The following is a 16,719-nucleotide window of genomic DNA, read 5'->3' as shown; positions in this document are numbered from 1 at the left end:
TGGGAGACAGACAGGAGGAGTAAATGGAAGTGACAGGGTCAGGCCAGACCTTTGTCCTGCAGCCTGATTAGAGAGTCTGCCCTGGATTTCTGAAACTTTGGGATGTTGTCGGACAAACTGGAGCTTAATTCTGTCAGAGCGCTGGGGAGATTAGAATTGACATCCTGGGAGCACATTCCTGGCTGGGCAGAAATCCAGCCCCCGCTGGGAAAAACCTGTGAAAGCATGGCCAGCCCAGTGGTGGTGGCAGGGGGTGCCCGTCGGCCCTAGTGGCCACTCCAGGCTCGTGGGTCGGAGCCAGGAGCCTTTGGAAGACTGGGCTGTGTCGCTGGAAGGCTCTGGCCTAGTGGAAAGAATGGAGGCCCGGCAGAGCCACCTCTGAGTCTAAATCCTGGTTCTGGGCCTTTTCCTAGCTGTGTTGCCTTGGGAAGAAAGCTTCACTTTGTTGAGCCTCAGTTTTCTTGTCTGTAGAATGGGCCCACTAAGTCTGCCTTCTGGGTCCACTAAACCTTCCTTTCCTTTGAAGTGGGAGGCATAACCTTGGAGAGCCGAGAGGGACGGGTCAGACTTTTTCTTTTCTTTCTTTGTTTTTTTTGGCCTCGCTGCGTGGCTTGCGGGATCTTAGTTTCCTGACCAGGGACTGAACCCAGGCCCATGGCAGTGAAAGCGCCAAGTCCTAACCACTGGACCACCAGGGAATTCCCGGGTCAGACTTTTCTTCACGCTCCGCCGCAGCAGAGCCAGGGCCTGCTGTAGCACGATGAAGACTTCCCTCGCTGAGCTCCCTTTGCTGGTCGGGCAAACCCAGGGAGTGTCATCCCGACAGACTGCTCCAGCTCAGCATGTGGAAGCTTCCTGCCCCTTCACCAAGGGGGTCCCTTCCAGCAAGCAGCCCACGTCAGCCATGAGAAGCCCGCAGGAATCCTTGGAGATGGCCGCATCCCTCTCGGAGAGTTCCCAGGAATCCCCTGCTGAAGCTAAGTGAGCCCAAGGAAGCAACACAGGCCTGCTCCCCACCCCAAGAGACCAGCTTGGGGGACCGGAGCCCCAGAGCAGGCTGTTTCGAGAAGAACAGAGTACCCCTCCCCACTTCCCTCCTGATTCTAATGGCTTTCAAATATTGGTAAATATTTTGTCTAACGCAGGCTCTCATGGCAGAGAGCAAAGCTGTCTGCAGTTCAGGACCTACAAATTATTTATTAAAGATCTGAGATGCGGTGCAATTATGTGGAAAGAACCCAAAAAATTAAATAAATAAGTAACAAAATAAATAAATAACAACCATACTGGCCTCTTGAAGGCTTGGGGAGCTGCATACATGATTGCCGTCTTGATGAAATCCCCCCGGATGTAATGAGCTGATTTTCTGCTGTTAATATTGCATCTGCTGATGAAGGATTCGTTAGGATAATGGAACGAAGCTAAAATATAAATGACTCCCTGTCAAGAAGCAGCTTTTGTTTGTTGATCTCCTGACAGTTCCCGGGCCAAGGCAGGGGTTTCTGTGCGCACATGCATTCGGGAGCAGCTAGGAGGGCAGGCTGAGGGCTGGGAGGGCTGTCCCAAGGGCCTGGCTCCCTGGTTATCCTCAGCTTTTCCTGCAAGGTGGAACTCCCCGTCCTTGGGGAGCCTGAGAGCCCTGTGGGTAGGGAAGTCATTGACTCAGACCCTCTTTCCCCACGTGGGGGGCAGCGTGTTGCACTACGATGCCGGGCAGCAGCACAAGTTGTCTGGGGAGCCTGGCGGAGAGATGGATAGAGTGGGCCGTGCGTGTTGGGATTCACACGCGACAGGAGCCAAGCCGTGTGTGCGCAGAGGAACGGCCGCGCTGGGGAGACGGCATCGTGGGCTCTTGAGTGACGTGTGCCCCCATCTCTGGAGGCACCCTAGCCTTCCCATGTTGTCTTTTTCTTCAGCGCATCTGTGAGGCCTAGGAACGCCTCGGGCGGGAGCGCATGCCGTTCTTGAGGACAGGAAGGAGAGGGGACCCGTCTGAAATTAGGGTGATTCACCTTCCGCCCCCTTGCTTGGCTCGTCTAATATTCATGCTGAGCTGCCACTTGGGAATAGCCTTCTGCTCGCCTGCTGCTGCTGCCTCTTCTCCTTCTTCTCCTTCTTCAGCTATATCACTTTACTTTATTGTGGTAAAATGCACATAACATAAAATTTACTGCTGTAACCACTGGAAACTGTACAATTCAGTGGCATTAAGTACATCCACAGTGTTGTGCAACCATCACCGATATCTGGTTCCAGAAGTTTTTCATCACCCCGAACAGAAACTCTGTACCCATTAGAAGTCGCTCCCTATTTCCCCCGTCCCCCGACAACCGCTAATCTGTGTTCCGTCTCTATGGCTTTGCCTATGCTGAATGTTTCATGTAAAGGGAATCGTATAATATGTGGTCTTTTGCATCTGCCTTCTTTCAAGGTTCATCCATGTTGTAACCCGTATGAGAACTCCATTCCTTTTCACGGCCGAATAATATTCCATTTTGTGGGGACCCCGTGTTGTTTATCCGTTCATCTGCGTTGTGTTCACCTTTTGGCTGTTGTGAGTGGAGTTGCTGCGCACACTCGTGTACAAGTTTTTGTTTGAGTCCCTGTTTTCCAATCTTTCGGGTATATACCTAGGAGTGGAATTGCTGGACCTCTCCCCAGTTTATTAAAGGCAGGGCCCCTGAAAGCTAGTAACAGGTAATATTTGTTGAGCACTTACTGTGTGACAGACCACAGTGCTGTGTGTTATTTCAGCGGGTCTTCACAACAACTGCAGAACGGAAGCTCCGTGAGGACTGTCTCTGGTTACCAGTGTTCTCCAGGTCTAGGACAGTACCCAGCATATAGTAGGTGTTCAAGGAAAATTACTGAATGAAATGCATTTGAGGTGGGGCTCATACCGCCCCCTCTTCAGCTGAAGAAGCTGAGGCCAAGAGAGGTTAAGCAGCCTGCCCCGGCAGACACCATGGAGGGTAAGTGGCAGAGGCAGGATTCAGACCTGGGTCTCACCTCCTCTGCAGTTCCTCATGTAAGCCGTGTATTTTCTCTTCCTCGGGCCTAGCACAGTGTCATGCGCACGAGACGTACCCAGTGTGCGTCCTGACGATTACTGTGGAGCAGAGACGGGGAGGGATCTAAGCCAATGACCTGGAGGAGGGCTGGGGAGGGCCCAGAGGAGGTGTTGTCTTTCCGTACATCTGTCTGATGGAACGCGCCGTCTGTCCAAGGAGGCACTGCCTCACCCACACTGAGCCCTGAGCTGCAAAGACCGCATTGGACGCACTGCTCCCAGCACCCCCAGAGAAACCTTCTTGCCGACATCTTCGCCAGATCTGTTCCTCACCTTGACCTCCGAGGCCCTTAGACGGGGAAGAGCAAACCCAGCTGCTCACCTGGACCCCTCTTCCTGGGGACAGGATGGGTCCCACCAGGAAGATCTGAGCCACCTCCACCTGGAGTGGTCAGGCAGGGCCTCTGGGAGATGGAGGAGTTTCTTCCCCCTGCGGGGGCTCAGGAAAGGTGGGGAGGCTGGCCCTTCTCCTGCAGCCCAGAGAGAGTAAGGCACGGCCTCCCATCACAGTCCTAGCCCATGGCGGGGCCTGTCTCAGTTTCTGAGACGGGAAAAGAGAGAGGGCAAGCCAGGTGTGAGGACCACCCAGGGCAGCATCCAGTAAAGGAGCTAAGGGCCTGGGCAGGGAAGGTGTGAGACCGAGAGAGCAAGCTAGAGGTGTTGGACCAGCAGAGGCTCCAGCCCCTGCAGGATGGGCGGGTCAGCTGGGTACCTCTCTGAGCCAGGACTTTCGAGAACAAGGTGGGAAAACCCCTTTCCTGCCCCCAAACTACTAGATCCTTCCTCTTGAGCCTATACAGGGTTTTAAGGAGTCTGGCCAAATTTCAGCCCAGACTGTGTTTGCAGACCACTGCCCGCCTCCTCAGAGCCAATCCGGAGGCCTGGCGCTGACCCCAGCTGTCCCCGGCCTGCGGGCGGCTGTTGGGCTCCTTCCCCTACATGGACGGGCAACCTGCCCTGGCCGCCTCGGCCCCTCATTGTCTGCTAACCACTGTGTAGAAGTTTGGGGCTTCCTTTGACCTTTCCGTTGTGCCTGGTTATGCGGCGGCCACCGGGCTGACACGCTGGCCCTGGCGTCGTTGCCGGGGCAACAGCGCAGCCCCTGCCCGTGGCCCTGAGCCCTCAGCACTTTCATTCTCTTTCTTTCTCTTTCTTTCCTCCTCGTTCCTCTCTCTCCCTCTCCCTCTCTCTCTCTCTTTCTCTGTCTTTCTCCTTCTCACTCTCTCTCTCTTTTTTTTTCTTCACTCTTTTAGCATGGTTTTCCTAAAAAGTTTTTTAATCAATCAAATTTGAGGCAGAAAATAGGTTTTGTCACGCCTGGTCCCGGGGTGGTTTGGCTCTCACTCAGGCTCCTGACAGCTCCTCAATGCAGGACGGAGGCCAAACAGAATATTTCTCGGGGAAAGTGCCCGTTTCCATGACACTGCCCCTTGTTGTCTGTGCTGCCCCCTCCTCAAGCTGCCCGCTGACACGGCCTCAGCCCTGTGAAAGGGCCCGGCCTGGAGACGGACGGGGTGTGTGCGGGTGCCGGAGGGGGCAGGAGACGGCATGGGGGGGCGGGGTAGATGGGCCGCGACAGCTGCCCCGAGCCTCCCCTCTGAGGCCTGCGAGGGCTGGGGAGCAGGTAGGGGCGGCAGGGCTGAGGAGCCTGGCTCGGTGCTGCGTAATCAGCTGAACCTCATAAATATGGAGCCGGGGAGCCCAGGGTGAGACGCGCGGAAGCCACATCCCGGATGGTCGGTGGCTCCAGCCCGAGGGGACTGCAGGCGGATGAGGCCTCTTCGGGTCCTGGTACGCTGGTCACAGCAGCCTCTTCACCCTTCCCTCTCCCCCTTCCCTCCTCACCAGCCTTTCCCTCCACCACTCCCCCCCACCCCGCCCTGCGGCAGCCCCCTCCCTACCATCTTTGGCGCCCTTCCTGCCCTCCCTCACCTCCAGCACCTCCTGTGCCTCTGGTCCCCTCCAGCTCCCAGGCCCACAGTGCCCCACTCCGAGCTCCCTGCAGGCCCTCCGCGGCTTCCCTCTCTGCCCCGCTTTCCCTCTCCTCCTTCCCACGTCACCCTTCCACCCTCTCCCCTCTCTTCTACTCTTCTTGTTCTCTTTTATAATTAATGATTAGTTTTAATTGGTTTGCTTAGGCAGCCTGACAGCAAATGAACAGAAGCCAGCCCAGGGCTGCCAGGCTCGGGTGAGAGACCACTGCACTTCCGAACCGGAACCGGCCGGAGGAAGGCAAGGGCAAGGCTGACCTGCAGACTGCCTCGGGCCCCGGCTGTCAGCGGGTGGGTCAGGCCACACCTGGGCTGGCGCAGTGGCCAATGGGAAGAAGGCGGGAGGCTCTTCACACACAGTCCGGGCTCTGGTCTGTCAGCTTTCTCTGTGTGCTTTGTTCTTACTCTCCTCCTCATGTCCCCTCCATGTTCTCACTTATGTAAGACATTGTCCACATCTTCCGAGATTAGGGGCAGGTAAACGGAGAGCAGGGGCCCTGTCTTTAGACTGGGACAGGGCTTAATTCCGATCCCTCCCTGTGGGCCTATGGGGTTAGCAGCTGGACATGTCTGGGCCAAGGTCTTGCTTTGTCACATGGACAGGAGGGAGCAGGTAACAAGGCCCGTTGTCACTGTTACCTCAGCTGCCTGCCTGCAGTCAGCTACCACAGCCTGGAAGCCAAACAGACCCGGTTCTGTTTCTGATTTACCGTGTACCTCTGCACAGAGCTCAACCTCTTGGTCCTCAGTTTTCTGGTCAGAGTACTTAGGTTGAAGAACATTGGATGAGTGCAGGATGGGTGGATGGGTGGACAGCTGGCGGAGAGTGGCTATGTTGGCCAGGATCCCTGAGCACGTTACTTCTGTTTCTTAGCCTGGAAGGGTTGCACTTAACTTCAGCCTTCCTAAGTGTTGGGGCTCCTGGTCTCCTCCGTGTTTCCCCCCCCCCGGCCTTGCAGAATCCTTCCTTAACTGCAGCAGCTTTCTGAGTCTCTGCCAGGCCCTGGGTGTGCCCAGTCACTCACTCACACAGGCCAGAACCAAAGAGCAGGAACAGCGAGAGGCAGAGAGTGACAGGGGAAGATGCCCGGGCAGGACGGAGAGAGAAAGTTGAACTTCTCAGGTCCCCACGGGGGCTCCAGAATCCACCCAGTGTCCCAGATCCCACCCAGAGACAGCCTCCCTGCTCCCGTCCGCCAGGCCGCCTGCCCCGGGGCCAGGTGAGGGGCAGGACCCCAGTTCACGTCCTGGTCCCCGCACGGTAAGCATCTCCGCCCTCCCCCTCCCTCCTCCACCCCCAGCCAACTCCTGGAAAGTTTCCTCCCCGATTGTTCTGTGTGATCAGATCTGCAAGTTGCTCTCTAAGCTTCTTGTCACATTTTGACTTAATGAAGTGCAACTGCTGAGGGATTTGGGTTCAGCGCTCCGGTCTCCCGCGCTCCCTTGTTGTCAGAAAACAGGGGTGGTTGGGGACGGCAACACCGCGCGGCGAGTCGTTATCATTCCGGTCAGTCTGTTTAACACAAAATTAAACAAAGAACTAATTAGTGCCTCATGAATTAATAAAGGCACAGCTGCTGGGGGGGATGGGGGGGAGAAGAAGGTGGTGGAAGGGAGATACTGGAGTTGTGGAGTTGGGGGGCTTTGGAGGTTCAAGGGAGGCTGGCCGGGGTGCCTTGAGAGATCTCAGGCGGGCGGCTGTGGGATGGACTGGACAGCGATGACGCCCCGCTGGGCCCCTGGGCGGGCTGGCTGGGCTGTGAACTCTGACAGCCAAGCCTGCCCAGCGCCTCTCAGCGGAGGCCCAGGGTCTCTCTCCCTTGCCCCGTGGCCCAGCGCTGCTTGGCCTCCACTTCATCCAGCTCTCCTCTCCGACTGCTTGTTTTTTCCACTCTTCCCACCTCGGCCCCCTCTTCCATCTCAGCAGGGCTCCCCTTTCCTCTCTGCTGCCCCCCTCTCTGTCCGCCCAGCTCTCTGCAGAATCTTAGCTTCCTACCATCTGGGTCAGATGGGCATCAGAGGCCCGTGGGGTCACCCCCCCAACTGCTCGATGCCCACCGGAGCCCGGTGTCCGGCAGGGTGGGCTCTGCCTCAGTGGGCACCCTCCGCCCAGGCAGCCCAGCAAAGGCAGCGAAAGCTGGCAGAGGACCCGGCCCTCCTTAGGAGGATGCGTCAAGTACAATTAGCATTATCTGTCTAAATATGTCCTGGGAACGGGAGGGCGGGCGGCGGGACTGGGTGGCATTCCCGGAGCCCCGTACAAGGTCACCTCACCTCTCACAATCCCCCCAATCTGATTTGGGGATTACACAGCCTAAGGAAATTGGTGTTATTCCTCTTGCATCATTGATAAGCCACAAAGGAGGGAGTAGGGAGAAAAAAACCCTAATAAGCAGAAAACCCTTCCCGAGTATGGGTGGAGCTCTGAAGGCCCACGGGGTGGGAGCGGGGCGGGCTCGGGCAAGGGCAGGTGGGCCCCGGTCAGCAGGCAGAGGGCTCCTTGGGTTTTCTGTCCACACGAGGCGTCTGTCCCATTTGAACCTAGCTCCCCAGACTCACGTGCTGGGCAGGAGGGCCGGGGCCTGGCAAGCTGGGCTGAGTCCCGTGTTGGCTAAAGTCCCCCTACCTTGCTGGGCCATGTTCCCTCTCCCTACGTGCGCCCCCGGCATGGCTTGTGACTCATCAGTAGGACCCCAGGGTGGAAGGTGCTGTCTGCAGCCTATTCCTGGGAGTTGAGGCTTCCTGGTGCCCTGGCCCCTGGTCCACCCTTGCCCCTCAGTCACCCATATGCTGTAGATTTTCAGGGGCCAAGGGAAGAGAGGGAGGGATGGGTGCGGCTCTATCCTGTCATTGTCCCCAGGCCCTGCTGCTCAGCCACTGCCGCTCCAGGGGAGCACCCCGACCCGCACACCCGCATCTCTGCCCCCACGGAGGTGTGTGCAGTGTGCTCTGACTTTTCTCTCTTTGGTTAGGGGTGCGCTGAGGACCATATTTCCACTGTGATCAGCCCCTGCTGCTTTCTGAATTTTTTCAAATTTTGGTCGGCACGTCCTTTCAGATGGGCCAAGATCAGTGCCCACTCCGCGCGTCTGAATTTTTGACACCCTTGGCCACCCTGGAGCATCAGCCCCTTGGCCTGGGGGTGGCAGGGAGCCCTTGGGCACACACTGGGGAGTTGTACGCGTCCTGCCTTGAAAGGCTAAGAGGCTCTTCTCTGTCCCTCCCCAGGATGAAGTGACGCCCCCACTGCGAGAGAGGAGCCTCTAGGACCCGCTACAAGGTAAGGCCTGAGCCCTTCCCTGATCCGTGGGTCCTTCCCCCCAGTGGTGACCACGCGCCTGGCACACGTGTCAACCTGGGCTGGGCCCAGTCGTGCCGAGCCCCCAGGGTGGGTCTGGAAGATGGAGACAGGGAATTGGAACCACACTGCCCATCTGAACCTGGCAGGAAAAGATGACCCCAGTAGAAGGGTCTCAGATTCGTTCTTAGGCTGGAAATGGGCTGGGGACCCGTGGATCGCTGACTCTGGGCGTGGAATGTGTTCAAGGCAGCGTGAGGCAAAGGGGCATCTGTGGTGCCAGGGCTCAGCCGCCGGCAGTACCGTGCCCAGCTCTCCGCAGTGCTGTCTGCCCCCTGTGGCTGCTGCCGGCTCTCCCTGGAAGCTCTGCTTGTAGCTCGTGCTTGGGGAACCGCGTGGACTTGAAAGCCCTAGAAGTCCTGTCTCCTGGGAAGCTGCCGGCCCCGTGGCCTCCTCCTTCTTCCGTGGGAGGCTGGCAGGGAGGAGGCCCCGGGTCCTGAGCCCAGATCAGGCTGCTGCCCTTCCCTTCCCCAGGCACTGGGCTCCCCTGGCCTGGCCGGGCCTTCACAGGCTGTCTCAGTTCTCGGGTGGCTCGAGGAACCTCGGGGCCACCGGGCCTCGGCCCCAGGCAGCGCCGTGTCAGAGGTGACCGGTGGAACGCCAGTGTTATGTAAATAGCGGGGCCTGCCCGGCGGGCGAGCTGGCTGGCTGCAGCCATCCATCATCCGTGCTCGGCGGGGCGGGGGACAGACACGGCACCGTGCGCCTGGCTCCAAACCTGTTTGTTTTCCCTTTGTCTCCCGCATTTCGGGGGCCCGGCTGTGACCGGCTCTGGGTTTTGTCCTGCTGGCCCCCTCCCCCGGGAGGACGGGGGAAGGGAGGAGACTCGCGAGGCTCCCACCGCGGCATCCCTTTCGGACTTCAAAGGCTCCCCCAGCATTGTCTGTGCCGGCGGGCAGTGGCCCTGAAAACGTGATCAGAGGCGGCCGGTGTAGGGCAGGCCCGGCCCGCGCCCTGCGCTCTCACTGGGGCCTGTGGATTCCTCCCTTTGCCGCCAGCACCACCCTGGTTACAGCTCTGCTCCCCGGGCCTCTCTCCTCGCCTTTCTCTCCCCTGGCATCCCTTCTGGCCAGCCCGACCCTGCTGCTGCCCCACTCCCGTCCTCTCTTAGCCAGAGCTCAACACCTCTCTCCTGGCATCAAGACTCCTAGCGTGTTGAGAGCTTCAACTCTCCACCCCTTCATATCATCCCTGAGACTCTGAAGCACCGTGGAGGGCTTAGGATGTTGGGAGCTGGGATGGACCAGTTCCTGGACATCTGTTTCCCATCCAATCCTTGTTCTCTTTCCCTTCTTTTTCTCCACCCTCTGCTGGTAATGAGAACCTGATTTCCTCCTGAGCCCTCTGCCCAGCCCTTCCTTCCACTTCTTGGCAAGGTTCAGATTGGCTACTTCTGTCCTGAAAGTCAGCCCCAAGTGCTTCCATTCTCTGGAGCAAGGCTTGGCAAAGTATGACCAGAGGTCCAAATTTGGCCCACTGCCTGTTTTTGTAAATAAAGTTTTATTGGAACACAGCCACATCCACTCATCTGCATATCAATTATGGCTGCTTTCACTCTATGATGGCAGAGCTGAGTAGCTACAACAGAGCACGTTTGGCCTGAAAAGCCTAGAATATTTATCTGGCCCTTTATAGGAAAAGTTTATTGTCTCTCCCTCTGGGGTTTCTGACTCCTGCCCTCTGCTCTTTTTTTTTTTTTCCAGTGGTAAAATATACACACCATGAAATTTACCATTGTAACCATTTTTAAGTGTGCAGTTCCCTAGCATTAAGTACGTTCACAGTGCTGTGCAACCATCTTCCTGCTCTGTGCTCGTGTCTTGCTCTGAGGGGCCCGGGCAGTTGTCAGGGAGCCCTGTCCCTGAGGTTGCGGGGCTGCTTGCAGTCCTGGTCCCTTTGGGGCTGCCCTTTCTCTCTCTACTCCTTGTAGGACCCCATCTCCTGCTCAGTCCCACCTACGTAGAAGTCCCGGCTTGTCCTCTCCTTGACAGCCACTGTTTCCTCAGATCTCTTGCTCCCGGCATCCAGGAGCCTTGTGTCTCCATCCTGTAGCCTTCAGCAAGTTCTCAGATCCGCAGTTTCCTCTTCTGCAAGGTGAGCAGAATATCTACTTTGCAGGGTTACTGGGACAAGCGAGTGAGTGAATGGGGCCGAAGGTGGCTAGCCCGGGGCCTGACAGGTAGGCAGCGCCTGCGTTCCCTCCTTCCTTCATTCCTGTTCACCTGCCAGAGCCTGGGTCTCCACCATGCATGTAGGAGCCAGCAGTCATCCCTAAGCAGGTTCCATGCAGTCCCTCACCCCTGCCCCGGGACCACTGAGTCCCTCACCTTGAAGAAGCTGAGGCTCCTCGCTTGAGCGAGGGCCGTGGAAGAAAATGCCGCACGGGTGGTGGACTGGGAGTCACTGGAGTTCTCAGGTCGGTCCCGGGTCCTCCATGTCTGCTGCAGGGCCCTGGGAAGTCGCATAACCTCTCGAGCACCAGTTTCTCTATCTGTAAAACGGAGCCCTGACTACCACGCTCTCTGCTTTGTAGGCTTGTTGCAAGTACGAGCTAGGATGCATAGGGGAAAGCTGTGGGGTCTGCTGAGAGCAGAGAAAGCCAAGGGAAGAGTCTGGGTCTGAACTTGGGCCCATTCTGGGGCAATTGGGACCCACTCTGCAGTTCTGTGGAGAAGGCCCTGGACGTTACATGGTGGGCACACGCTCAGTACAGGGGCAGGGACCAAGGCTGCACATTACTAGCGCTGTGAGCTAATCTGGGAGCCAGGCTCCAAGCCCTAGAGGAAAGGCTGGCAGGGAGGGGGGAGGGGGGAGTGGGGAGCGGGAAGGAAATTGAAGCTGTGCAGCAGTCAGAGGTCTGAGACGAGCTGGGAGCCGGGTCCCCGCACAGCTCACTAGTTGCCCTTTCCTGCTGCTTCTGCTGCCGTCTCTCTTACTGTCCTCTTTTCGCGGGCTCCTGGCCTTTTGTAGATCTGTTTTCCCCTCCAAGCCTTCTCTCTGCATCCCATTAGTTTCTCTTCCTCTTCACCTTCCCACCGCCGTACTGCCACCCCCAACTCCACGGCGCTCTTTCTTTCTCCCTCTCTCTCCTTTTCATCTACTCCGAAGGCTTTCCTTTACTTCCTTGTCACCCTAATTGATTGCATTAACCTTTCAGCGTATTGGATTTCCTCGGCATCGTGCAGAGAGCCCTGCGCCATATGCTTATAATCTGAGCCATAATGGACAGTTTGCAGTCAACAAGCCCCTTCTCCCATCTCTGCCATCGCTCCCGTTGACATCTCTCTTGCCCAGGCCACCATGGCCACTTCCCCTGCCAGCAGGGGTGGGGCAGTGGAACAGGGCTGGGAGGAAGCCGGCAGAGCTTGGACCCACCAGTGGATTTCCCGGCCTCTCCCCTCCTGGCTCTGCCCTTGGCCTTGCCTCTGCTTCTGCAAGCCCCCCAGGTCCTTGCCTTGTGAGTCTCTGCTCCTGGGACTCTCCGCCCGATGAGTGGCTGGTGGAGCCAGCTTGGATTTGGCGAATAAGAGAGTCCCCTGTTTCCACCAAATGGTCCTCAGAGGAAACCTCGCTTTCCTGGAAGGCTTTGGGGAAGGGTGATGGTGACCACTTCCGGAGGTGGAGAGTAGCTGCGAGGAAGAGTCTGAGATCTCTGGGCTTGCCTGGCCCCTGAGCTAACCAGAGGCCTCTTTGGATCTTCTGGAAGCTGGGCCCACTCCTGGAAAGGTGTGGGAGTACAGAGGAGACAGAAAGAAGGGGATCTGCTGAAGGCAAGGGAAGAGAGACAAAGACCCTGCTGGGGCTGGCCTGGGTGCTCAGGGCAGCAGCGGCCCCTCCCACTGGGCGAGGAAGCAGACTCGTGGCCACATTTGGGCCCTGTCTCCTACACTGGTCCCAGGATTGTGTGACTGGGATCCTTGGTGGGCGATGTCTCAGTCTCTGTTTCTCATCTGATGCTTGTCAGTAGCTTTGAGCAGACCCCCCCTGGCTTTATCAAAGGAAGAGAGACGTGATCCTGGCAACAGGGCTGTAAGCCAGAGAGAGACCTCTACAGGGCAGGAGGGCTTGGCCTGACAGGAGACTGGCACAGGAGAGGGGAGGAAATGCGAGCTGGCTTCTCAGGTTGGTAAGAATGGGCTCCCTCTGGTGAGTTCCCAGATGGGCACCTGCTCGTCCAGCAGCAGGCAGAGGAGCCAGCCCGTGCCAGCTGCCTGGTCCTGGGATCTCAGTGAGTCCTGGCCCCGGAGGTCCTGGCCAGGGCTGCCAGCCCTCAGACCTGCAGCCCAGTCAGCTGAGTCTTCATTCATAACGGGATGGACATCAGGTTGAATACATTAGTGTCGGTCAGGCCAGAGGAGCGGGATGGAAGCCCCCCTTAGCCCTGGTGGTACTTCTTCTCTCCCGTACTGCTCTCTCTCTCCGCCCTCTGCACATCATCTTCTCCTTCTGACCAACCCCCCTCCTCCCATCGCTCCATCACTCCGAAGGGCAGGCTTTGGCAAGAGGGGGCCAGACCTAGGTTCTTCCCATCCTCTCCCAGTGATTTTGGGGGTGGGCAGAGGGCGCAGCAGGGAGAAACCAAGCAGCGAATTAAAGTTTGGTGATTGTCAGTGTCAGGAGAAGCTAAATAACCCTGTAACTAGTATGAAGGTGAATTCACGGTCTGCTGCACATGGAAAATATGAGTGCTCTGTGAGACGGGGAGAGTGAGCACAGAGTCGGCCTGCCACGGTGGGCAGCCTCCTCTCCAGGGACGCGGGCGGGGAGGCAGGAGGAGGGCCGTGCACTCTCCCATCCCTGCCAGGGAGCAGTCGCCCAGGAGCCTCGACCAAGTACTGGGGGCGGGCAGCTCAGCTGCTTGACAACCCGCTGGCCCGGCCCCAAGGCCCCAGGTAGACATTTGTAAGCCCCAGCAGTGTGAGTACATGGATACCAGCCCAGGCCCCAGGATGCCAGCCCATCCTCCGCGATCCATGTGAGTGACTGCTCGTGGATCCTTACTGAGCGTTACTCTGTGCCAGGCTATGAGCTCTGTCTGCCCTTATGACAGCTCGATGCAGTAAGTGCTGTTATCGTTCCCCCTTTTTATCCCCACTTTTTTATAACCACTTTATTGAGACATAATTCACATACCAAGTGTACAGTTCAGTGGTTTTCAGTATATTCCCAAGGTTGTGCCACCACCACCACTATCTAATTTTAGACTCTCTCCATCACCCCAGAAGGAAAGCCCGGACTCATTAGCAGTCACTCTCCATTCTCCCCTACCCTCAGCTCTCGGCAATCACTAATTATTATTGACTTTGATGCTGAGAAAATGGAGGCTCAGAGAGGGTCAGTGACTTGATTGAGGTTGCACAGCTGGTGAGAGATAGAGCTAGGGTTTGAACCCAGGTAGTGGGACTGCAGTGCCCGTGCTCCGTGATGGACTGCCCGATGTCCTGGCTGCCTACCCCCCACCACTTGCCCTACCAGATGTTTCTTACAGCATGGGCTCAGGCGTGTATGAGCACCATCCCGACACGTAGGCTCAGGTGGCAACACGCGTCTCTCTCCCCAGGTGTACTTGGGATTCCACATAGAAAAAGTCACACGCCTCAGAAGGACAGCCCACCTCCCCTCTTCCGCAGCCAAACTCCTGGAAGGGAGGGCTGCCACACAAACTCGCAGCAGCAGGGGAGCCCAAGTGGCCAATGAGACCTAGGTGGTTTGGAGCTTTAAGATGAAAAATCCCCATTATCTCCTGTAGCTGATAATTGTAACTGAAATAAAATGCCAACATAATATTCCAGAAAAGGTCCCTGCCCAGGTTGGGGCCACAGGCTGGGCCGTGCCGCTGGGGGCAATGCAACGAGCTCGGTTCCCCGCATCACACTTGCTCTGTTTTTCCTTCTCTCTCTTTCCTTCTGTCTTTCTCTCACTCCCTCTGCTTCTGTCCTGTTTCTTCTCGCCTTTTTTCCTCCTGCCTGCCTCTTTCTTCTTCACATGTCCACTTTCCCACCCCAAAACTTTAACAAAACAAAACAAAACAAAACAACTATTTGTGACCACACTCTTGCACTTGCAAAATTTGGGAATTAATGTGAAACTGTTACTGCCTCTGATAAGAGATAAATACAAGGATGAGAGACAAAGGGAAAGGTAGAGAATGAGTCTGTTGGATTTGGTTTGGGGTTTTTTCCTCCTTCTCTCTCCCTCCAAAGCGGAGGATCCGGCCGGGCCAGTTTGGATATTTATTAAGAAAAAGCCAAAGATAATTAACTTTTTTGTTTTTGTTTTGTTTGCGGGTGCCTCCCCTGCTGGCACTCCTGACTGCCTGGCAAATTAAACCTGCTCCCTGCTCCCTGGGTGCTGGGCTGCTGGCAGCTTGGCTGCTGGCAGCTCAGCTCCTGGCTGCCCTGAAACTGCCGGGCCCAGCGGCTGCCCACCCAGCCACCCACCTTGGGTTTCAGATCTAGGGTCCCTTTATGCTACCACCGGTGCCACCTCCCCAGGCTCTTCTGACTCCTAGAGCAGGCTTTAGAGTGGGGTAAGTGGCCTGCGGGTGCGGGGGAGGGGGGGTGAGACAGGAGGGGCTACCGTTGGGGTTATGACCAGCACTTCCCTAAAAGGAGATGGGGGCAAAAGAGTGAGCTCTCCCGCGGGGCAAGGGTATTCCTTCTGGCCAGTTCAGCCGGTCAGCTTCCCAGAAGAGGGTAAGAACAAGGAATGAGCTAGAAGTACAGGGAGAGGCCAAATTTGGGCCATGTCCATCCCCAGCTCTTCTCTCAGGAGGCTGGTACACAGCCAGGACCCATGGCTCCTGGGAATGCTCTGGAGAAGGCTCGGGGCCACGGAACCCTCCCATGATGTCTGGCCACCCTCAACATCGGGTTCCGTCCTACTCCCACCTCTGACCCAGCCCAGGCCATCTGGAGGCCCGGCTGGGTGGTCAGAGAGCCAGCCACTGAGTAAGAAGCCGGCTGCCTCTGGTCTGCTGCTCTGAGGCCAAGCTGTGACCTGGGCCCGAGCCATGTCCACGGGCCAAGAAGGTAGCAGTTATAGACCTCACTCTCCGTGGGGGACAAAGTTGAGGGCATCTTAGGAGCCAGGACAGCCAGTGAGGACGCGAGTCCTCCCTAGGGGCCGGCCCAGCTCCAGCTGCTTGGGGTTGGAGGTGTGCTTTGCCCCTCTGTTAAATTAACATGCCTCAGGCCCTCCCCTGACAGGGCCCTCTCCTCTGCCCCCCTGGCTTCGTCCTCAACCTGGCAAGGAGGCAGCGGTGTGCTGTCCCTCCAGGTGGGGAACCTGCTTTGGAGCTGGACACAGAGAGTAGGGCATTTTCCGAGGATTTTGCTGGCCCCCCCCCCTTTTTTTTCTCTGAAATATAAGGATGTGCAATTTTTTTGGTTTCAATTTAGCATTGGAGAATTTTATAATTTAGTAATTAAAATCTCTGATAGGCTTTAGAAATTGCGGCTAATTGAATTTAATGGGAAGATGATTTTCAATTTTATTTGATTACCGGGACCCCTGGCATCGGTATTTATGGGAAAAAAATGGGAAATGTGCTGTGTGGGCTAAGATGGCATAATTGAATTAGGGATAATCGGATTTCTCCGTCATGAATTTCACTATAATTTTCCTATAATTTTCCATTAGATATCTAGTTTACAAATATTCACAAAGAAATGAAGCTCTTTCGGAATGGAGATTGCTGGCTAACAGGATTACGGCGCTGAGCGTGCGGCCGTGCCAGCCCCTAGACCGCCATAATGCGATCCCTCTATCTGCCTTACGCTTAGCTCGAGCCTGGCCTCAGCCCCTCGCTCCGCCACCCACTTTGCTGTGCCTCTCTGCTCTTTGTTTCCTCTTCATCCCCGTTTACCCCCTGCCCCGATACCCACCCATCCGGGGCCCGTGACCTCTCGTGCCCTACTGGCAGGCTATCCCATCCCCGCGCCATGGCATCTGGGCTCTGCCCTCCATGCCCACCATCCTTCCCATCCACAGTTTGCTCACTCAAGGCTCCCCCTGACCCCTCCCGCCGCCCGCCTGGGGAGTGCGCTCACACGCAGGCACACAGACTCCCCGCAGGTGCGAACATGCTTGCTCACATGTACCCGCAGTCGTCTGGCCAAGGTTCCCGTGTCCTGGCCTAGTCGCCTCAGAGGGAACCAGTTTATTGGGATCCTGGGGTGGGGTGCAGGAACAAAAGGAGCTTTGTTCAAGTTTATGTGAAAGTTACAAATTCAAAATGAGAGCAGATAAAGCATGAGATACCTGGTGTGTAAATAGGCTGGTGAGTGAGAAGGCCCCGG

The 16,719-nt window shown here is 56.9% G+C and overlaps 1 protein-coding gene across 1 annotated transcript in view; it reads left to right on the top strand.

The window, feature by feature from the left end:
- LOC307175746 (zinc finger protein castor homolog 1) overlaps positions 1-16,719 on the top strand; it is a gene marked incomplete at its 3' end in the record, with an annotated part of 105,508 nt that overhangs the window by 40,446 nt on the left and 48,343 nt on the right. Inside the window, exon 2 of the mRNA XM_079901197.1 lies at positions 8,290-8,341. The remainder of the gene's footprint in view (positions 1-8,289; positions 8,342-16,719) is intronic.

The sequence above is a fragment of the Stenella coeruleoalba genome (genome assembly GCF_951394435.1).
Source record: "Stenella coeruleoalba genome assembly, chromosome: 1".
In the NCBI taxonomy this organism is placed as follows: Eukaryota; Metazoa; Chordata; class Mammalia; order Artiodactyla; family Delphinidae; genus Stenella; species Stenella coeruleoalba.
Note: the sequence above shows the minus strand (reverse complement) of the source record. Positions and strands in the feature narration are given on the sequence as shown.